Source organism: Xenopus laevis, chromosome 9_10L, assembly GCF_017654675.1.
Source record: "Xenopus laevis strain J_2021 chromosome 9_10L, Xenopus_laevis_v10.1, whole genome shotgun sequence".
Classification (NCBI taxonomy): Eukaryota; Metazoa; Chordata; class Amphibia; order Anura; family Pipidae; genus Xenopus; species Xenopus laevis.
Window position 1 is genome coordinate 39,770,133 of NC_054387.1, and position 7,364 is coordinate 39,777,496.

Here is a 7,364-nt window from a genome sequence, read left to right on the forward strand (position 1 = left end):
AAACTCTCACCACCCCTCCCCATGGTCTTGTTCCCTACCATACAAATGTCAATTCACAACTGACGTTTGAAGGGTTGATGCTCAACTCCCCCCCCTCATGCTAGATAAATGCAAATTCGCCATGACTACTTGAACAGTTGAAGCTTACTAACAAATTCCACTCCATGCCTAGAGTCCTACCAGCGCCCCTCTATTGCACCCTAGACACGGCCTCTGCTGCCTACTCCAAGTTCAGGCCCTGCTTAAGTAGGGTCATTTACTGCTGCAGTGAAGAGCAATGTGTATAAAAATGCCAACTGCACATTGTACATTGCCTTATTTTTTTGTAAATTATCCCAAAGGTGTTTAGAAGTATACTGATCCTTCAGGAGGATATTAAAGCTCCACCTAAAATTAATATATTTTCCATAAAGCATTGACTAAAAGCTCATTTAAGAAGAGAGCCGGCAAATCACCAGGGTGATTGATTTGGAGCTGGTATTACAAATTTATCGGCAATATATTTGCCGGTAAATTTGCAAGGGTGGCAACCCTACCTGTCCCTCTCCATGACCGATCCCTTCCTTTTAAGCAGAGACCTGTCTCTGCCCTGCCCTGCCCATACCATCCATTCCCCCCCCTATTACTACATCACCCCACCCTCGAATTATGCTGCTGCCACCCCAACCCAAAGGCCATTATTGTCCGCAAACCTGCCAACCTTATTGTTATGTAATCTGTATGTTTGATTGATAAAACGTACACACCGGGGAATATGTTGGCACTTTATAAACATGTGTTAATTGTAATAACGTAATAATAATAATAGCAGATATGGGACTACCCTTGTTCCTTCCCTAAGGCCCAGAAACCTGCTATCGTGTATGTATTTTCACACGAGTGCTGACCTATAATCCTGAGATATTCGTTAATATTCCCTCCCATATACTCTCACCAGACAGATCAGATTTTCCAGTAAGGACAGAGAAACAGGTTGATGGTACAGGTGACAAATGGCAGGGTGAGGCGCATCATCATCCTTAATGAGCCGCTCTCACACCGGGGCCCTTTTGTGCCGCCAGTAGATGCATGACTGCATGGGAAGAGACTACATCTTTTAGACTTTCTTGTGTGAGAACATGAATGGGCAGAGTTATGAGTCACAATAAAAGCAGCAGCGTTATATAATAGCGAGTTAACTTGGGATGTATGTTAAAGGAAACTATGGTTTAAGTACTTAGAGACAGGATTTCCTAACACTTATAAATAGTCTCATGACTTAGCAGGTAACTGAATCCATGCGATGTATAGTTGCCTGTTGACAACACAAGAAGCTAGTTGCTGCATTTAGTGCATGTAAATAATAATAAAGTGATTTATGACAGCAATGGCAAATTCAGCAAACACACGACCTTTGTTTTTGATGTTCCCAGGTGCATTGCTGTTTTTCCAGTTTGGTTTTAAATTTGCCTTTGTTTTCCGCCTGCCCTGAACTTGGTTATCTCACTAACCCCGGCAGCTTCCTTATGTTTTCAACTCAGAAATCCAATCATTTAGAAGGAACCTTCGCTTCTGCAAACCAGCTGCATAAATCCAAAGGGGTATAAAAAAGGGAACTAGCAGACCTTTTAAACAAATCTCTATCACCTTAATTCATCTTTTTGAGCACTGGAATGCTGCACACAATAAACTCAACCTTAAATAAATACAACCATTTCATTTTTTTTTCTCAAGGTAGCGTTGAGGAATGTTCTAAAAAATGTATCTATGAAGAAACTAGTTTCTCTGAAGTTTTTGTATATGTAGTGGTGCCATAAGGCTGTTGATTTAATGAACATATCATCCAGGTTTGTGGCACTTTCAGGACCACCATCAGTAATCATGGGGCCCCATACTACAATGTTAGTAGGGTCGTGGCAGGGCCCTGACAACAAGTAGAATGGCACACCAATTAAAATAATGCCTCTTACATTCATAGTCACTCCCCTGATCCACACAGTATGCCAAAACCCTACCCACAGTCTAACAAAGAACGACCCACTACCTACAAGACCCACTCTTTCACAACAGAAAAACCTCACTTTCACATCTCTTGGGCCCCCTCTGTAAAGCGGCCCCAAACAAGAGTGCCCATTTAGCCCTCAAATGACCCCTGGGTAAAAGGGTCCTCCCTCCAAGTTTAAAAAAGTGCCAATTGAAACAGAGTTAAAGGGGAACACCACCTTGAAACCATATTTTGCCTAATGAAAATTTAATTCCAAGCACCTTTACAATATACACTCAAATGTGTTAATGCAAGTTTCTTAAAAATCTCTACTAAAGGCACTGTTTGTTTATCACATATCTGTTCTTGAAAATTACAAGCAGAAGTCCATTAATTAGTTGGCTCCACCTACACCATCTGACCTGCAACTGCCTTATCTGGTACAGGGAGGGGCACGTGCCAAGGCCGAGAACTACAGATGGAACAAATAAAAACAAATGAATTTTTTAAATATTTATCATAATGTTGTCTTTGAATCCTATTTATTATTTTGCCATAAAAGTATTGCCTGATGAATTTTACACGACCTTCCTTACCCTCATGTTCCTCTATGAGGGGGCTGCCATATTTGTGCAGCAGGAGTCCGTTAGCATTAGAAACTCTAATTGACAGATTAAGAAGGGACAATCTGGTTGGCAAAACAGTCAAGTTTAAGAACTTCAAGCGAAAATTACTTACAAAAACAGAACTGTCAGCGAAAAACGATCAACATGACCTATAGATAACTTTTAATGTAGATTTTAATGTAGTTCAAAAGAAAATTTTTAGTGTAAGTATCACTTTAAGCTCAAATGACGCACCATGTCACCCCATGTAATGAGATAATTATTTCTGGCATTTACACCTGCAAGTGACAGACCATTTTTTGTACCTGTTTGTGACACTTTGACATGCCACAGGTTTTTCAATTAAAAGGTGAAATTGTGACAAATTGGTAAATGGTGCAGGTATGTTTCTGTCTTGTCCTTACGGGGAGCACCCAGGAAGTACCTCAACAGGGGTGGTTCAACATGCAACACTCAGGATCTTGCAGTTTCTAGCATTAGGTGATAGTTGAAGTTCCTGGTCCAGCATCTGCACAGACGAAGTGAATGGGGCTATGTGACTCTTATATTTGGGCCACAAATAACTAGAATGACATCTGTCTAACAATACCTAGCAGGGCACAAATTGAGCACAGGGTTCAAAATTGACAAATCCAAGCACATGGCAGAGTGGTATATCTTACACAACTTATCTAGGATTGCAGTAATTAGCGCTGAAATTGTTTTTTGAAGAGCTTAGAAGGTTCAAATGGCTTTCACACAGGGAAGAATCCCATATTAATCATAGTGATTGTACCTTTCCAGATCTGCATATAGCCTCCCTCTAGAAAAAAAATCACTACTAAAGCAAGAAGTTCACTATGCTTTAGACTTAAAAATGAAAAATGTGAACCCCAAACAGAGCCAAGATGTTTGCTACCTCCTGAAATTGGACTGTTCTCCTCCCATTGTTCAACCACAGATAACTCCTCACACACAGGGTTGCCAGTTTTGTCAAATTGCTTTGATTTCTATTGTCTCAGCCAGGAAAGCTACTATGATAGAACAGGAGCTCCCTCTACCAGCAACATGACCAAAGTGCCACCCTGATGGATAACAATCACAGTGGTTTTATGTAAATCAAAGGGCTACAGAAGAAAAGAAAAACAGTATAAAGAGGTCAACGTACATTCCCACAATGCGGTTTAGAATAAGAAAAACGGCTGCTTGGGGGAAATAGTTGTTCTCAAAGGTGAAAACTATGTGTTATAGCCATCATATCAAAATTGTGTTCCTGGGGGTCCTACAGAGCTTAAGGGTAAGGCCACACTAAGCGATAGCGCGGCGATTTGACTCGCGGCGACTTTTCGCCGCGACTTTTAAACGGCAATCGCTGGCGAAACTTTGGCGCTGGCGTCTATGGGGAATCGCTGCGTAAAAACACACGCGCCGATCTTTTTCTATTGTCGCTCGAAATCGCCTCGCTAGGCGATTTCGAGCGACAATAGAAAAAAGATCGCTGCGTGTGTTTTTACGCTGGCGATTTTGCGCGATTCCCCATAGACGCCAGCGCCAAAGTTTCGCCAGCGATTGCGGATTAAAAGTCGCGGCGAAAAGTCGCCGCGAGTCAAATCGCCGCGCTATCGCTTAGTGTGGCCTTACCCTAAAGCAGGTGAGATGTTTTGTAATAGTTACATGACACAGTGCTGGTATGTTGGGGTTAAAATCTTGTGTAGCCTGTGGTTAAAGGTTAATATGAAGCACTGACCCATCACTACTGCACTAGGAAAGTTTCTACATTATTAATTATCTATATTATCAGTATTCTGCATAGGGCCAATCTCTTGCTGTATAATTGTGGTTGAATTATGATGTGCACAGGGTTAATACCATACACAGAACCAAGTACTGGTTTTCAAAATTTTGTCCACTTTGAGATCCAATATTTGTTCAGGTCCAGCAGCAGATTAGCATAAGAGCAAGCAGATCTGGGCTGGTATTCAAAATAGGCCCTGGCATTCCAGGCTCAATAAGGCCCAAACAACCCCCACCAGCCCACTAAATTGTGACTTTTTATGGCATATTACAGAGGCCCCTCTGGCATTTGCTAGAACCCACAGATCACACTGTCAGGCCTGACAGCAACCCAGGTGGTTGCCTGGGGCCAGTGCCGGGCCACACTGGGCAGGCGCCCTAGGCAGGCCGGGCATTCGTGGCGCCTGTTAAGCGTGCGCATGCGCTTATTTGCACTCGCATGCGCACATTTGCGATATAGTGCGCATGCGTGAATTGAAGTTTGCCCGCATGCGCAGTAGCGCAAAAAGCGAGGAGAAACGCAGAGAGTCGGGTGGAGAAGGGAACCAGACTTGGGGGTAATAATAGGGTAATATGGATTATACAAAAAAGGGGGGTTGTGGGAGCACTCAAAAGGCTAAGTTAAAGTATATTTACAAGTATAAGTATATCAGTGTCTCGTTGAACCTTGGTTTCAGTCTTAGGGCTAGATCCTCCTCCACCAGTATGCGGCTTTTAAGAGGGAGAGACACTGATTACAAGTAATGCTACTATGCAGAGAAGTAAAAGACCTTTTATACTATGACCAGAGGTAAACAAGTTAGGGACCACCGTATGGGGTTTACCTTGATGTGGTATGATGGCTCATCAAATAATCCTTAAATAATAAAGAATGAAAACCAATTGCAAATTGTCTCAAAATATCACTCTCTACATCATACTAAAAGTTATCCCAAAGGTGAACAACCCCATTAAATCTCTACAGGTGGGACAGCCCAATATATTTCTTAGGACGTTTAAAGCTCTGCATAACTAATTTTAATCGAATTCTTAATACTTTGAGCCCCAAATTTAATTTAATCCCTGATAGTCTCATTTTACCCATTATATAAATGGAATTCGATGACAGCCACTAATTTCCTACTATCATCTGATTGGAATGGGAGCTCTCAGCATCCGCCTCTTCCCTCCTCCGTTAAGGCGGAGCTCGGTTGCGCGCGTGCGTAACCGTGCGCAACCGAGGATGTATCGCTCCTCTCATTGTTACTCATTATTACCCCGGACTGTTTCAACCTTAGCTATTACCCTTTATTAGAACCCCGAAGAGTATCGTTCAGCTTTTGATCCAGTGTTCCTGTAAGTATATGAATCTGACCAGCTGCATAGATGTAATTGTGTTTATGCCTTGGGCCTCCAGCTTTGCTTTACATGTTCGACGGCCATGACTGAACAAGACCTGAGGGGCCCAAAAGGAATATTCATTAATAGTTACTAGAAACCTTACACTTGTGAAGGCAAAGCGAGTGTGGGAGCTGCTTAGCGAGTGTTGCATGTAATCAAAGTGTTGCATGTGAATTAAGTGTTAAGCAGCATTAAAAACCTTAAGGCGTTGGTGTTTGCTGTGCATGCTGGGAGCAAGGAGGGAGTAAGTTTTAAATAACTGACTGCTGTGTGTTCTGTGAGTTATCTGACTGAGACAAACAGCTTTTTATTTGGGGTAAACTAGTTGATACATTAAGTGCATTTACTTTCTTTTTGTGTTTTAGCTTTAGAGGTCTAAGGGGAACATAAAAAAAAAAAGTTAATAAGGGTTTTCATTTACTGCTGGTAGCAAATAGCATTTTTTTTCTCCTTTCCCTCTTTCTTCTAATTAAGGGGGAGGGGTTAATCAGGTAAATTCTGAACAGGCTTGTGTGCTCTGGTTGAAACCTTACACTTGTGAAGGCAAAGCGAGTGTGGGAACTGCTTAGCGAGTGTTGCATGTGATCGAAGTGTTGCATGTGAATTAAGTGTTAAGCAGCGTTAAAAACCTTAAGGCGTTGGTGTTTGCTGTGCATGCTGGGAGCAAGGAGGGAGTAAGTTTTAAATAACTGACTGCTGTGGGTTATCTGACTGAGACAAACAGCTTTTTATTTTCTCTCTTTGGGGTAAACTAGTTGATACATTAAGTGCATTTACTTTCTTTTTGTGTTTTAGCTTTAGAGGTCTAAGGGGAACATAAAAAAAAAAAAAAAGTTAATAAGGGTTTTTATTTACTGCTGGTAGCAAATAGCATTTTTTTTCTCCTTTCCCTCTTTCTTCTAATTAAGGGGGAGGGGTTAATCAGGTAAATTCTGAACAGGCTTGTGTGCTCTGGTTGAAACCTTACACTTGTGAAGGCAAAGCGAGTGTGGGAACTGCTTAGCGAGTGTTGCATGTGATCGAAGTGTTGCATGTGAATTAAGTGTTAAGCAGCGTTAAAAACCTTAAGGCGTTTAAAACTGAAAAGGTGTTGGTGAGGAATTACATTTGGGAGACTGTAAGTACCCAGTGTAAATATGAGTGGGTTTGCTGGTATTACTCAGTGTGTGTCTTGTCACATGTATGTGGTGTTGGAGCAGCAGTTCCATGCAGTATTTACATGTGAGAGATGTCGGTGGGTTTTCATCTTGGAATCTGAGCTGCAGACTCTAAGGGGTGAACTTGCAGCACTGAGAGCATCGGCAAACGAGGGGGAGGAAAGGAGGCTCGCAGAGCAACCACTGGCAGGGCTAGTGGAGTGGGGGGAGGAGAAGGGGCAGTGGAGGCTAATGAGGGAGGAAGGTTTGTGACAGTCAAGAGGGGAAGTAGGGGACAGAAGAGTAGGGGGGGCTGGTCCACAGTTTGTCCAAAACAGCAAATTTGCCATTTTGGCTGAAGATGCTGGGGAGGAAAACTCCGAACTGGCGTGTATGGAGCAGGCTGACTCTCGGAGCACCCCGGGAGGCAGTGGCTCTAATATGGGTGGTGGGGGGAGTGCAAGGAAGGAAAGGCAGGTTCTAGTT